The sequence below is a fragment of the Myxine glutinosa genome, chromosome 12 (assembly GCF_964187855.1).
Source record: "Myxine glutinosa chromosome 12, kmMyxGlut1.1, whole genome shotgun sequence".
In the NCBI taxonomy this organism is placed as follows: Eukaryota; Metazoa; Chordata; class Myxini; order Myxiniformes; family Myxinidae; genus Myxine; species Myxine glutinosa.
The window spans coordinates 70126167-70142624 of NC_136272.1; the positions used below are offsets into that span (position 1 = coordinate 70126167).

General features: G+C 51.9%; 1 protein-coding gene across 1 annotated transcript in view; it reads right to left on the reverse strand.

The window, feature by feature from the left end:
• The window catches only part of LOC137437508 (FYVE, RhoGEF and PH domain-containing protein 1), a 246501-nt gene extending 243571 nt beyond the window's left edge, over positions 1–2930 (reverse strand). Inside the window, exon 1 of the mRNA XM_078766002.1 lies at positions 2882–2930. The gene's annotated coding sequence lies outside the window, so the exon portion shown is untranslated. The remainder of the gene's footprint in view (positions 1–2881) is intronic.
• Between the last annotated feature and the right edge of the window lie 13528 nt (positions 2931–16458).

Genomic DNA, 16458 nt, shown 5'->3' on the forward strand with positions numbered 1-16458 from the left:
CTTCCATGGCACACCTGAGCTCCTCACCACATACAAGGCTTTCATCCGCAGCTCAATGGAATACTGCTCTCCCCTCTGGGCTTGTGCTCCTGTGTCACACCTAGCTCGTCTTCACGCTGTTGAAACCAAAGCATTCAGAATCACTGGAATCTCTCGCGATGACGCTATCTCCGAGGGCCTTTCACTTACTCACCGCAGGCAGTTTGGTGGTCTTTCCGTCTTCTAAGGACTCCTCTCCGCCCTCGCCCCTCCCCCAGCCCTGTCTGTGCTCTGTTCCCCAAATATTCCTACAGGTTGCACAAGATCTGCCTGCAACCCTCTTATGGTTAAACTGCCAAAATCAAGACTCTCTGCTCACCTTCACTCCTTCATTCCTCTTTTCTCCCGCCTCTGGAACAAACTCCCTCACTCTCTTCAATCCCACTCCTCCCTCCAGGTCTTTAAGACAGCTGTTCACCACCATCTCTTATCTTCCCCAAACCAAAACCTTGATCTTTTCTACCCCCGCTAATTTCACGCCAAATCTCACTTTTTTGACATACCAACTTCTTTCCTGGAAGTCCTTGGTGTCCTTGCGTTTTATACATATCCTGCCTCCCCCCAAGCCCTCTCCCTCCCACACATCTCCCGATGTCCCTGCTCTCAAATGTTGTGTTTGTGTTCTTCCTACCCTTCTCTCCACATCTTGTCTACCGCTCCCCTTTTTATATACTTTGTTTGCTTGTTTGTTTGATAAATGTTAGCTCTTTCACGAGCCTCGATTCTGTGTACAACAAAAATATAATATTACCACCACCATGCTTTACAGTTGGTATCAGGTTCTTGTGGTCAAATGCTGTCTTTGGTTTTCGCCAAACATGTCTTCTGGTACTGTGGCCAAATAGCTCTACCTTTGACTCATCTGTCCAGAGCACATTGTTCCAGAAGTGCTGGTCTTTGCCTAGGTGTTCATTGGCAAACTTTAGTCTTGCCCCGATGTTCTTTCAGGACAGCAAAGGTTTCATCCTGGCACACCTCCCATGTAGATCAAATTTGTGCAGCCTCTTTCTAATGGTAGACTCGTGCACTTTGACATCAACAGTGGCAAGAGCTACCTGTAGGTCCCGTGATGACATTCTGGGGTTCTTAGACTTTTTTCAGCAACTTGCGGTCTGCTCTCGGGCTGAACTTGCTGGGGCGGCCTGGCCTGAACAAGTTGGCAGTTGTTTGGAATCTTCTCCACTTGTAGATGATCTTCCGGACAGTCAAATGATTGATTTCAAATTGTTTGAAGATCTTTTAAAATCCCTCCCCAGACTCGTAGGCATCTATAACCTTCTTTCTGAAGGCCTCGGAGAGCTCTTTTGATCTAGGCATGGTGACGCCGCACACTTCAACAACAAAGAGCAAACCAAACTAAATGTCTGAGGTTTAAATAAGACAGGTTCCTCCAAGATCCTCTCTAACGATGTTCTAATCATTTGCACCTGAGCTGGTGCACACGATTCTAATTTTAGGTATTTGAAGTAGTGATAAATGTCGGGGTGTACTTACTTTTTCCACATGCGATATTTGCATTTATGTTTATTTAAATTATACAATGGACTACAAAATGTAAATGTTTCATGATATTTGTTATATTATATCACCTTTATCTATCAATATTGTTGAAATGAAGATCAAATAGCTGTATGTTGAAATATGTTGAAAAAGTCAAAACTTTACATGGGGTGTGCTTACTTTTTCATGTGACTGTGTGTGTGTGTGTGTGTGTGTGTGTGTGTGTGTGTGTGTGTGTGTGTGTGTGTGTGTGTGTGTAATCCACTCGTTGGTGCAGTGTGCGGGATGTGGGGGTGGGGGGAGATAGGGGTGGGGGGGAGAGGGAGAGGATTTGAGCTCTTAAAGTCACATTTTACATGAGATGTAATTACACATTTCAAACTGTATTTCCCATGTGCAAACATGTCACTTTATAGACAGAAGCAAATACAATGTGTAGATTACATCATTTGTGGATCTGATAAATTGCCAGCAACCAGTTTGTAAAACTGAATGTGCAACATCTAAATGAAGATGTCCATGACCGTGGGATTCCCACAGGTGACCCCACTAGTGATCTTAATAATGGCCTTTTCATATTCATCAATGACACCTATTTTCAGTGTTCTCGAGAAACATGCACATATACCTGTTTCTCCATCATGTGATCATAATCATATAATTATAGCCAAATAGGGCTATGAGTCTTCGTGCAAAATGCCCGGATTATGGCAAGTAGGGAGTAATGGGGTGATGCATAGTAAGGCCCAACAATTTGTAGAACAGCTTCGACCTTTTTCACCAGACAGGTTGCGTTCGGGTATACGTAGACAGACTCGGGTACCTTTTATGTGTGTGTGTGTGTGTGTGTGTGTGTGTGTGTGTGTGTGTGTGTGTGTGTGTGTGTGTGTGTGACCCACTCCCTCGTGTGTGTGTATGTGTGTGTGTGTGTGTCTGTGTGTGTGTGTGGAGGAGTGTGACATACTGTCTATTCACAGTGTGACATATTTACAGTGTGAGTGTGACATACTGTCCAATATTTCACAAAAAACTTGACATACTGTCTAACAACTATCATACAACTAATGTTTTGAAAAGAAAATCCAACCTCATAATCTATGGATAAAACGCAAGTTTATTCATCTTCCCTCGGCTTCTTGAAAAAGTATGAATACATGATACAGGAAATAGTCACGAGAAATTCACCTTCACCAAGGCAGGAGATATCATCTTACCTTTGCTTCAGGTGCATTCAAGGTATATCAACAGTAACTTTGGCACTTCATTCACACAGATATTTCAGTCAAAACACCAGGTGGAGATTCACAGAAAAGTCTGAAAAGGCCTTAAAAGCAGCATTTACCCGTGTGCGACTGTGTGAAATCCTAGACGTCAAAGAATAACTGCTCCTAGAAGCTGGGCGGGGCGAGCGAGACCTGTGGAGGTGGGCGGAAGCAGGTGCCATTCCGATTTAGAAAAAAAAATTCCCTAGTGACAGGTTGAATGTTTTTTGCTGCAGGCAGAATGTAACATGTCAGTTAAATAAATAAATAAAAATGGGTGTGAGCATGCATGGGCCCAGACATTGGGGTATGAACAATATGACGTTGGATCGGTGCAAGTTGAAAATCTGGGAGGCAGGAAGAGCAGTGGAGCTTTTGTTCTTGATGCATGTGCAGGGCAGGAACCTACAGCTGGTTCATGCGTCCATGTTTCCTGCTTGCTGTCGTGATATCAGGGTCACTTCCTCGGGACTATTGCCTTATGGCGGCTTGAGAGGATAACCTCAGTTTCCGGGCTGCAGATTTCCTTCTCCGCTTTGCTCACATCCCATCACCGTTGCACCACAACCCCACGCGTTTATCCATCTTGATTGTGCTCCCCCACACCAACCCCTTCCCCCAAAGGGTGCACAATTTCAAACAGCTGGTGGGCTTTGCTATAGCCCTGCCAAAATTGCTGTACACAATAACTCCATTGAAAGCAAGGCCCAAATCATCAGCAGCCCTTTGTCACAAAGGATAAAACAGCACCAGCTCAACATCATCCCGATTCACTCCGGACAACATTTGCACTTACAATTCCCATGGTACATCTCTTGCAGTGTCACATCGAAGGTTGTTGATTGTGCTTCGATCAGTCAACACCACAATGGCTTCTTCAAGTTGTTAATAAAATATAAACACACATTAAACTAGAACGCCACTCAGTAGAGCGCATACTCCCACCGTGGGTCAGGTTGGAATAGTACGATTTCACAAAAGTTTGAGGGAGTAGTTCAGTGACAACACAAGACAAGACAACACAAGACAGACACTGCACAGATATATATTTAGAATATATATAGAAGATAATGTTTTTAAAAAACAAGGCAATTTCACTTACATTTTCGGATTCAGCGTTCAATTCTATATAAGTGAGTGTATTTTGAGGCCTGTGTGACTTCAAATAAAATTGTAAGCCAGGAAAACGTTCGTTTCATTCCTTAGGGATACAACATGAAAAACTGGCCCAAACGTCAAAACAAAACTCGCTCATTTAAGTCGTACAATCTAATGCGACCTCTCATTCTTCTGGGAAGAATCCCGTGCACGTGCTTGTCACACTTATAACTCACCTAAGTCTTTATAAGTTCATCAAATACTGACACCGCGATTGACATTCCCTGAGGTAAATGTTGATATCTCTTCTGAGGTAAAATAAATAAATAAATAAATAAAAACAGCTTTAAAGCATTATACGTATCAAACGATACATTTTATGAAACGGGGAAACCGAATACACACTTTGGTGATTTTAAAATGACAGAATATGACTTTATTAGAAAAAAAAAAGAACCTTGAAGACGACGCTGCTAACAAAATACACCGCTCCATAACTCGCATAACCACGAGTTTAAACTACATTTACAACAAATATGAAAACTATTTTCATATCACAATGTTAAATATAGAATATATAGAAGATAATGTTTAAAAAAAAATGAGCCCTATCTTCCAATGGTAAAAAATTCCCCAAAAAAATTCCTGGATCCAGAATAATATCCTGAGCTTCACCAAAAACTAATCAATTCTTCCTTATCCCAAGTGCAATCATCCCACCAACTTTCATCCAAATCCGTTTAGAGCTTTTCCAGATATCTTGTTCACAAACACACGAACACACGCACACACACACACGGACACGATCGAATGCATCACTCCCGAGCGGGAGTAATAAATAATTTCTGAGAAGTTTAGCATGCCCCTTTAAATGAATCTCCACAGGTAAAGGTGGTTACTATGTTGTGCACCACCAGATACTTGGCTAAGGTATCATAGTCTTCATGGAATGCAACACTCGGAGAGTAGTTCATGCATGGAACGGTGTCTTTGGAAAGGTAGTTGTGTAGCGGTTACCGCTGGATGCACACAATCGCCTTGCACCAGCCAGAACACGGCCAGACGAGCCTCTCCCGGGCATGCCCGGACTCACTGTTCCCGGGCACGCCCGAACCTCCCGGACACGCCCGGTCTCGTCTTTCCCGGGCATGCCCGCTCTCGCCTTTCCAGGGCTCGCCCAGAGCGTCCGGGCATGCCCGCTATCGCCTTTCCAGGGCTCGCCCAGAGCGTCCGGGCATGCCCGCTATCGCCTTTCCAGGGCTCGCCCAGAGCGTCCGGGCATGCCCGCTCTCGCCTTTCCAGTGCTCGTCCAGAGCGCCCGGGCACGCCCAGCCTCGACTTGCCAGGCCGCAGCCAAACACGCCCGGGCAGGTCCAGACTCGCCTTTCCAAGGCTCGCCCTTGACACCCGGGCATGCCCGGTATAGCTTTTGCCGGGCAAACTTCCCGACATAAATGTGTATATATATTGCTGCCCGATAAACGGGCTTTTGTCAGAATACCTGAGATGTTTTGTTTCAATAAAGCAACTCGGACGAATTCCGTCTTTGGTCGCGTCACTTCTTTCGACTCGCGTTGGAGCGCAGCTCCTTCACTGGTGACCTACCGACATGGACACGGCAGTGACTCTTAAACTGCCTACCTTCTGGGAGGCTCACGCGGCTGTTTGGTTCGCCCAGGCAGACTCCCAGTTCTCCCTGCGAGGCATCACCGCGGACGACACCCGCTTCCACCACGTCGTGGCAGCGCTCGGTTCCGCCACCGCGGCCCGCGCCCTGAGCCTCCTCGAGCACCCGCCGGCTGCCGACAAGTATGACGCGCTGAAGACGCTCCTCCTCGACGCTTTCGCCCTCTCACCGGCGGCACGCGCACGGCGCCTGCTCGACCTGCCCGAGCTCGGCGACACGCGCCCGTCCGAGCGCATGGACTATATGCTCTCGTTGCTCGGTGAGCACTCTCCGGATTTTCTGTTCCGCGAGTTGTTCCTTCGCCAGCTGCCTCACCCGGTACGCCTCGCCCTGGCTGGCACGTCAATCACCGATCCCCGCGCCCTCACCAGGGAAGCCGATAAGATCTCCTCGGCGGGCCAACACATCGGCGCGGCAACCTGGAGCCTGCCGCCGTCCGAGGCGACGCCCACGACGCCCAAGCACCCTGCGCGGTTGGAGGCCGAACTGCCGGTGAAACTGGCGGCCGCCACGCCGCACCGACCGCTTCCGACACGACGGCCGGGGCCTCCACCTGACCAGGCGTGGTGTTATTACCACGCCAGGTTCGGACACAAGGCTCGGACGTGCCGACCCCCGTGCACTTTCGGCAAGTCGGGAAACGGCCAGGCCGGCGTTCATTCCCAGCCATGAGCGCCGGCCACTCGGGCAACTTGCTTTTTATTCGGGACAAAGCGTCCGGGCGGCGTTTCCTTTGTGACACCGGCGCCCAACTGAGCGTCATACCCGCCTCCGAGCAGGCCAGGCGGGACGCCGTTTGCGGCCCCTCTTTGGTCGCTGCTAATGGCTCGGCCATATGCACTTTCGGCCCACGCAACGTCACCCTCTGCTTCGGCAGCCAGCGCTTTCAGTGGACCTTTGTGATCGCCTGCGTCCCCATGGCTTTGCTGGGCACCGACTTCCTCTGCGCGCACGGGCTGCTGGTCGACGTCAAACGTCGTCGCCTTGTCAACGCCGAGACCTTCAGCTCCCTGGCGTGCACGATGAGCAGCTCCGCGCTGACCGAACTGGCGTGCGCCCTCCCGACGGCGAACGAGTTCGCTCACCTGCTCGCGGAATTCCCGGCCCTCACACGGCCGACGTTTTCGGCCGTCGCAGTGCGGCATGGGATCGAGCACCACATACCCACTACGGGCCCGCCGGTCTACGCCAGGGCCCGCCGCCTCGACCCAGCCAAGCTCGCCGTGGCAAAGGCCGAGTTCGACGCGTTGGAGCACCTCGGCATCGTGCGGCGCTCCAATAGCGCGTGGGCCTCACCACTGCACATCGTGCCAAAGCCGGGGGGCGGATGGCGCCCGTGTGGCGACTACCGCCGCCTCAACGACGCTACCACCCCCGACAGGTACCCGATCCCACACATCCAGGACCTTTCCGCCCGTTTGGCGGGACGGGTCATATTTTCCAAAATTGACCTGATACGGGGATACCACCAGGTACCTGTCCAGGCGGCCGACGTCCCGAAGACGGCCGTCATCACGCCGTTCGGCCTGTTCGAATTTTTGAGGATGCCGTTTGTCCTCAAGAACGCAGCCCAGGCATTCCAGCGCTTAATGGACGGCGTGCTGCGCGACCTGCCATTTCTTTTCGTCTATCTGGACGACATCCTCTTCGCCAGCACGTCCCGTGCCGAGCACCTCCTCCACCTCCGAACACTGTTCGGTCACCTCAGCGAGCACGGCTTAATTGTCAACCCGGCCAAATGCCACTTCGGCACGACGACCGTTGACTTTTTGGGCCACCGCATCACCAAGACCGGGGCCGTGCCGCTGCCGACCAAGGTCGAGGCCATCACCACGTTCCCGCGTCCCCGTTCCATCAAGGCCCTACAAGAGTTCCTCGGCATGGTGAATTTTTATCACCGATTCGTGCCCCGTGCTGCTCAGCTCATGCGGCCCCTTTACGAGGCCCTCCGGGGCAAGCCGGCCAAGCATGACATCGTTTGGTCCGCGGCCATGGACGCGGCCTTCGCGAGCACAAAACGGGCCCTCGCCGACGCAACGCTGCTGGCTCACCCGGTGCTCAACGCGCCCATCGCCCTCACTACGGACGCCTCCAACTACGTGGTGGGCGCCGTCCATGAACAATGGGTGGACGGGGTTTGGCAGCCACTCGCTTTTTTCAGCCGGCAGCTCCGGCCGAACGAATTAAAATACAGCACGTTCGACCGCGAGCTGCTCGGTCTATTCCTGGCCGTTCGCCATTTCCGACACCTCCTGGAGGGCCGCCTGTTCACGGCTTTCGTCGACCACAAGCCGTTGGTCTACGCAATGGCCAAAGTCACGGAGCCGTGGTCGGCCAGCCAGCAGCGCCACCTCTCCGCCGTGTCGGAATTCACCACGGACATCCGGCACGTCGCCGGCAAAGACAACGCTGTGGCCGACTGTCTTTCTCGGGCCAGCGCGAACGCGGTCCACCTCGGCGTGGACTTCGCGCTCATGGCGGCCGACCAGACCACCGACACCTCGGTGCAGGCCCTACGGGCGGCGGACACGGGCCTCCGCCTGGCCGACATCCCCTTCGCGGGCACCGTCCTGCTCTGCGACGTCTCCCAGGGCCAGCCTCGCCCCATCGTGCCCGTTTCCTGGCAGCGCCGCATCTTCGCCTCCATCCACGGCCTTTCTCACCCGGGCCGGAAAGCTTCTCAGAAGCTGGTCTCGGCGCGTTTCGTCTGGCACGGCCTTCGACGGAACGTCCGCGACTGGGCCAACGCCTGCACGGCCTGCCAGCGGGCCAAGGTCCACCGCCACACCCAGGCCCCGCTGGCACCTTTCACCGTGCCTGCACGGCGTTTCGACCACGTCCACGTGGACCTGGTGGGTCCTCTGCCCCCATCGCGGGGGTTCACCCACCTGCTCACCATGGTGGACAGGACCACCAGGTGGCCGGAGGCCGTGCCCCTCACCTCCACCACCACCGCCGACGTGGCGCAGGCGTTCATCGCCACCTGGGTCGCGCGCTTCGGCGCACCGGCGGACATCTCGTCCGACCGCGGCCCACAGTTCACGTCCGAACTTTGGGGCGCGGTCGCCCGCTCGTTGGGGGTCACGCTGCACCACACCACGGCCTACCACCCCCAAGCCAACGGGTTGTGCGAGCGGTTTCACCGCTCCATGATGGCCGCACTCATGGCCGGCCTTCAGGACAACGGTTGGACCGACCGGCTGCCGTGGGTCCTTTTGGGCCTCCACACGGCCCCCAAGGAGGACCTCCGGGCGTCCGCCGCCGAGCTCGTCTACGGCCAGCCGCTCCGCGTCCCGGGCGAGTTCGTGCCCGACGCTACCAGTCCCTGGTCCGCCGCACACCAGCGCTCGGACCTCCAGGAGGCCGCCCGCCGATTTGCCCCCGTGCCAACGTCCCGCCACGGTGGCCCACAGTCCTACGTCCCCCCGGCGCTTCGCACAGCGGAGTACGTCTTTGTGCGTCATGACGCGCACCGGGGGCCACTCCGGCCGCCGTACGACGGGCCCTTCCGGGTCCTGCGACGGGGCGACAAGTCCTTTGTCGTCGACGTTGGCGGCCGGTCGGACCGGATCTCTGTGGACCGCCTCAAACCGGCGCACATGGACGTCGACCGACCACCACGGTTGGCCCTTCCTCCGCGGCGAGGCCGCCCCCCGTCCACAGTTCCCCCCGCTCGACCACCCACCACCACGTCGGACCCCTCCCCACGACCCTCCAGGGGTCGCTTCGGCCGGGTCATCCGGACCCCCCTTAAATTGACCCTGCCGGTGCAGGTCGATTCTGGAGGGGCGTGTGTAGCGGTTACCGCTGGATGCACACAATCGCCTTGCACCGGCCAGAACACGGCCAGACGCGCCTCTCCCGGGCATGCCCGGACTCACTGTTCCCGAGCACGCCCGAACCTCCCGGGCACGCCCGGTCTCGTCTTTCCCGGGCATGCCCGCTCTCGCCTTTCCAGGGCTCGCCCAGAGCGTCCGGGCATGCCCGCTATTGCCTTTCCAGGGCTCGCCCAGAGCGTCCGGGCATGCCCGCTCTCGCCTTTCCAGTGCTCGTCCAGAGCGCCCGGGCATGCCCAGCCTCGACTTGCCAGGCCGCAGCCAAACACGCCCGGGCAGGTCCAGACTCGCCTTTCCAAGGCTCGCCCTTGACACCCGGGCATGCCCGGTATAGCTTTTGCCGGGCAAACTTCCCGACATAAATGTGTATATATATTGCTGCCCGATAAATGGGCTTTTGTCAGAATACCTGAGCTGTTTTGTTTCAATAAAGCAATTCGGACGAATTCCATCTTTGGTCGCGTCACTTCTTTCGACTCGCGTTGGAGCGCAGCTCCTTCAGTGGGAGCAGTATTTGTAGATAGCTTCCATGCGGATGGGTGATGTGATTGTGACACATGTGTAGAGGTTGTCATGTCTGTGGTTGTCATCAAAAAGGGTGTTCGGTGTTTGTGTATCCTCACCCGACAACAGCCTTCATTCGCCCCCTTCCCTGCCCTCTAAAGTCTAAAACAACATTTATTGTATTAATGAAAAAAGTCAGTGTTTAAATATTAATTATATCTGAGTTAGACAAGAGTCAAGAGAAGGATAACATAAAACAGGGGATAGGTAGGGTGGGATGTGAGGGATATGGGAAGGGGTGATGGGGAGAAGAGGCAAAGCACGTTGGGCGTGTATCGAGAAAGTTGATGAGAATGGGCAGTGGAATCTCATCTGGAGGTAATTGGTGCAATTATCATTGTGTGGTTAAACAGCGAGACCCTGGCTCTGTTGAACACAACTTTTCACCCTGCACACTCACCGTGCTGGAAAATTAAAGCTTAACGGTAAAAGAGAACGTGAAGTCTGTAGAGCAAATCCAATGGGATGGAGGTGGAGGTGCAAATCTGCAGAGACCTCTCACGTTTGTGACAAGGAGTTCCGAAAGGGACCGATTCGTTTTTAGGCTTTTTCTGAACTTTTTTTTCTGTCTTCTACCGACTCCTCTCCGGCCTTGCCCCCCCCCCCCCCCAGCTCTCTCTCTGTGCTCTGTCCCCCAAATATTCCTACAGGTCACACAAGATCTGCCAGCATCCCCTCTTATGGTTAAACTGCCAAAATCAGGACTCTCTGCTCACCTTCACTCCTTCATTCCTCTTTTCTCCGGCCTCTGGAACAAACTCCCTCACTCTCTCCAATCCCACTCCACCCTCCAGGTCTTTAAAACAGCTGTTTACCTCCATCTCTTGTATTCCCCCATTCAAAACCTTGATCTTTTCTACCGCCGTTAATTCACCCCAGATCTACTTTTTTGAAATTCCGACTTCTTTCCTGGAAGTCCGAGCTGTGTCCTTGTGTTTTATACTTCTCCTCCTCCCCCTCCCCCCTTCCCATGCTTCCTCCCCCCAAGCCCTCTCCATCCCACAGATCTCCCGATGTCCCTGTCCTGTACTGTTGTACTTTGTTGGCTTCCCTCTCTCTCCCCATCTTGTATCCCGCTCCCTTTGTCTTGTGTTTTATGTGTCAGTTTGTCTTTTTGTGATGAATGTTAGCCCTTACACGAGGGAATGAATGAATGAATGAATGAATTCATTCAATAGCCCTTACACGAAGGAAACCAAACAACCAAAAAAATTGCGTATATGTTGTTGTTTCGTACGCAGCCTGCTGCTGGTTGCATCATTTCTGGAAGTGCGGCTGTGCCGCTGATGCAATACCCCTGTTACCAGTAAGCGGGCACTCACTTTGCCGACCTCGGAAGAATGACATCCTGAGTCAACCCACCTGGTGTTATGTAAACGGCACGACGGGGGCTCAAACTCAAGACCCTGAGATCGTAAGCCAGCCACTTTAACCGTTACACCAACAGCAGCCACCTTAACCGTTACACCAACAGCAGCCACCTTAACCATTAATCCTAGTGTTAGCTTAATGGTTAGGGTGGTGGGCTTGGGATCCTAAGGTCCTAGGTTCCGAATCCCATTCAGCTGTTGAATTAATACCAGGTGGGGTCCTTCTGATGTTGGTGAAATGAGTACCAGGGTACTGGGTCCTCTTTCGAGAAGGTAGGTGGCAGGATTTGTACTCCGGCCGCTGTAAAAACACCTAATCTCGTAACACTTTGCCGACCTCGGAAAACACCTAATCTCGTAGTGTTAAGGGACGGAAAGTGCAGGTACGTGCAGGAAAGTGCAGTATTGACTTATATAGGGTTGGTTTTCTAAGGCTTATATCAAAATATTAACTTATATCAAATAAGTCCTTTAAGGTGAAAGCGCGATGACGTCACCACGTCACGTGGCACGAATGCGCGCCTGTGTCGTTGGAGGTATTGACTTCTATAGGGTTGGTTTTCTAAGGCTTATATCAAAATATTAACTTATATCAAATAAGTCTTTTAAGGTGAAAGCGCGATGACGTCACGCGGCCTTGCCTAGATGTAGGCCGCACCTCATTTTGTCGAATAAAGTGGTATTCGGGTGGTTCCGGTATTTGGGACCGCAGGGACGGAAAGTGCAGGTACGGGGTGCCAGTCACTCCCCAGCCGGCCCGCTCTGAAGGTTCGGATCGGGACACCGGGATTCATTCCGGTCGCCCGGTCGGCCCGGAGGTGGGGGTGCGGGGCCTGTCACGGAACGTCAAAACAAACGGCCTGCCGGGGCCGCCCAAAAGTCGGGCGTGAGGGGCGCGTCCACTAATGGAACGCCTCTCGCTTCCCAGATCGAGGGCCACGTGGTCAGGAGAACCTCGTCCCTTCTGGTTGCCTTGCCGGAAAAGGGACGGAAAGTGCAGGTACGTGCAGTGCAGGAAAGTGCAGGCGGGCGACACTACTCCCGAAAGTCGCGGGCACGGAAAGTGCAGGTACGGGGTGAAAATTCGGTCGGTGAAATTCGGTCGATTTGAAGTGGTGAAAATAAAATGTGATCGTGGAAAATCGTAGCGAGGGGCCATTTTGAATCGGTTTTCAGTGAATCGGTTTTCGATTATGACACGGGGTTACTTGTGGTGGATAGGAACACCACTAGGTAAGTAAGGACAACCTTTATTTAGCAAAGATTGGGCAAAAATTGACCGACGAATTCAAAATATTAACTTATATCAAATAGGTCTATCAAAGTTTAATAAATTTCCGTCGCCGAAGGACTTTATTTTTATTGCGAAATTCATCCTGACTTCGCCTCTAGGAGGATAGAGGGGTATCTGTGGGTAACGGGAACCTTTGTTTGGCGAGGATTAGGCAAAAATTGACCGAGTTAGTGAAAATATTAACTTATATAAAAATTAGTTTTCTAAGACTGAAGCGCAGTGACGTCATCACGTACCCGGCACGAGTGTCGAAGGTCGTTCGAGGAAGAAGGGTTCGGAGTTGGACACGAGGCGGAGCATACGCCATTTGGGGGAGCTGAGAGGATTCAGTCATGATAGAGTGCACTGGACACTTTTTCCCTCTCGTTCTTTCCTGCCTTTGTTCCCTCCATCTTCCCTGCGATTGTGTGGGCGGGAGGAAATTCAAGGCGAGGACGTGTTTGTTGGTGGTCGCCTCGCTTCGCCGTTTCTTCAACCTCGGTTACCTGTGCGAGGGTGAGTCTGAGTGAGTATACCAAGACAAGAACAAGAACTAGACGGAGGTATGTACGGTGCGAGTCATATAATATATTGCTTAGTTATCGTCGAATGAGGAATTTGGGGTCGGGATGCGTGGTCGGCCTTGGTGACTTGGTCTTGACTGGATGCTAGGCCGCGCCACATTTAATCGAATAAACTGGTCTTAAAATATTTTTTGATGGTTCTTATGCTTATCATTAGATGCATAACGTTCGTAGCGAGGTGTGGATATATGGATTGACATCGGATGGCATGGGATTTAGGAACTCCGGAGTTTTTTCATTAGGAATATATGCGATTTGTTTTGGGGGGCCCTTAGAGCTAACGGAGGCTCGGATTTTAATTCTGATTCCGGATTTCGCAGTCGCTAGGACGTCTTAACACTCGACAGAAACTGGCCCCGCGAAATTTCCAGGATTTTCGGTAAAATTACTTCAGGGTAAATTTACATAGGAAAACCCCATGCTAAAGTTTCGTCGCCGAAGGACTTTATTTTTTGCGAAATTCATCCTGACTTCGCCTCTAGGAGGATATAGGGGTATCTGTGGATAACGGGAACCTTTATTTGGCGAAAATCGGACTGGTATTGACCGAGTTATTCAAAATATTAACTTATATAAAATTGCCGTTTAAGCCTGTAAACGCAGTGACGTCACCACGTTCCGCGGCACGACTTTGGATTCTGAAGAGATTTTGTTTCATTGTGCACGCCTTCGTTTTATTTCCAAATTAGAATATGTTTTCACTTCAGCCGCAAAAACGACATCAGTGCATTGAGTGGGGTATTTTATTTGGTAAAAATCCGTCGATTTGAAGTACGTGAAAATAAAATGTGATCGTGGAAAATCGTAGCGAGGGGCCATTTTGGAATCGGTTTTCGATTATTGCACCGGGTTACTTGTGGTGGATAGGAACACCACTAGGTAAGTAAGGCCAACCTTTGTTTGGCGAAAATCGGACTAATATTGACCAAGTTATTCAAAATATTAACTTATATAAAATTGCCGTTTAAGCCTGTAAACGCAGTGACGTCACCACGTTCCGCGGCACGACTTTGGATTCTGAAGAGCTTTTGTTTCATTGTGCACGCCTTCGTTTTATTTCCAAATTAGAATCTGTTTTCACTTCTGCCGCAAAAACGACATCAGTGCATTGAGTGGGGTATTTTATTTGGTAAAAATCAGTCGATTTGAAGTACGTGAAAATAAAATATGATCGTGGCAAATCGTAGCGAGGGGCCATTTTGGAATCGGTTTTCGGTCGATTTCCGAATTTCCAAACCGAATTTCACTGATCAGCACGTCGCTTCCTGACATCCTTGCAGTGTTCATATTGTTGCGAATATGGAATTTGGCCTCCATATCCGCTTGTAAATATTCCCCTATTTTCTCCGATACTCCCCAACTCTCCCTTACCCCATTCCCTAGTCCCATTGTCTGTAAACAACACCCATTAGAGCCGATCTTCCCCTTCATCCCCCCATTAAATGTCGTGCCCAGGTCCCCGCACCACACGTAGACAATTATAGGACATCTTGCTAGTTATTCTTAATCTATGTCAGTTAAGGACTTGTTTCCATTAATTATGACTCTTCGTTGCACCAGAATGTGATTATATGGCACCTGTTAGGAAGTTTAGGACCTCCCCATACCTCTCCGCATCTCTTCCCCATGAAGAAGCGCCAACTACAACAACAACAACAAAAGAGGGGGGCGGCGCGGTGACGGCATGGGGAGTGGGCGTCCTCCTTCCGGCTCGGTTAGCCACCATTGACCACGCGCTCCACGGGGTTACCACGGAGGGGCTCCCTGTCGGCCCCTCGTCAAGGGCGGAGCCGGTAACCCCCGCACCCAATGAGAAGCCATGGGCCGATGCCATCTGGGGCGGCGCTAACGAGCCGAGGGCGTGTCACTCCCCGCCGGATATACGCGGCCCCGCGCCGGATATGAGAGAGATGCGCCCCGAGCTTGGAAGGACAAGACGCCACCCTCCCGAGCGCTGAGCGACCTCCCCGGCATCTCCACCAAAGTCGCGACCCACGAGCGCTGAGCGACCTCCCCGCATCTGCTGGACACCACCGTACGTGATTCTGTCCCTGAGCCAGGTGCACCTGAGCCATCGACTGCCGTTTTCCTTGCCATCAAATCCCGTGTGAGTCAGCGTTGTCCCGTTTATCTGTGGTCTGTCTAGGGTTAATATAAGAGTGTGTCTAAGTGCCTGTCTTCCTGTAATATACCTCTAGCCCCTGTAATCTAACCTTTTTCCGTACGAATATACTTGAGAACTGAACCCCTGGTGTCGTATTGTGTCATTATAATCCAGCCGGGTGTCTTCTTTTTCTTATTGAGCCAGCATAGCGCGATTAGTCAACCCCGGGTGCAATCGGGGTAACTTGTACGGATACGGCGGCCATCCCGCTCGGCCCACCATACCATCAAAGTCGTATCTGTAACAATTGGTGTCGGGAGTGAGATTCGAGGCCCGACCAAATTTTGAAGGAAAAAAAAAAACGAATAGAGGAAAAAAAAAAATTTGGTCAAAATTTGGAGCGGCCGAAATTTGTTTTGTTTTACGAAACTCGAATTTTGCAAGTCGCGCTATGGCGGATCAAGACGGCTGGGGTCCGGTAGGGGAGAGTGAGGTAGGGTCGATCCAGGACCAAAATGAGGGACGTGAGGAGAGCGAAACAGCGAGGGTAGCAGGCGCGCAAAATGGCGCCTCGCTGGTCACCGCGCCGGCGACCGTGACAGCGCCCCTGGTGGATCCGAACCTTTTCCTCCTGCAAATGGGGGCCCTTATGGACAGGCTAGAAGCCAAAATGGGACAAATGGGGAACCGGATGGATGCTCAGGGTGAGCGATTGGAGGGCCAAATGGGGGTAATAAGGGACGAAGCGAGGGCTCAGAGTGAGCAAATGGGGGTAATGAGGGACGAAGCGAGGGGTACCAGTGAGGGGTTAGACAATAATTTTGAGGAGTTAGACAAGAAATTTGGGAAGTTAGACAATAATTTTGAGGGGTTAGACAACGGGATAAAAGAAGTGAAAAATGGGTTAATGGGGGTAGAAAATAGAATGGCTGCCCAGGAGAATCAGATAGAGGGAGTGAAAAAAGGGTTAGAGGGGTTAGAAAACAGTATGGAAGGCAAATTGAGGGACATGAGGGACCAAGCGGAAAGGGAAGTTAAACAAATGGAGCAGCAGATAGAGGGGGTCAGAATGGGGGTAGAAACCAAACTGGATGCTCACAGGGAGGAAATGGAGCAGAAGAGGGTGGCATCTGGGCAGGAG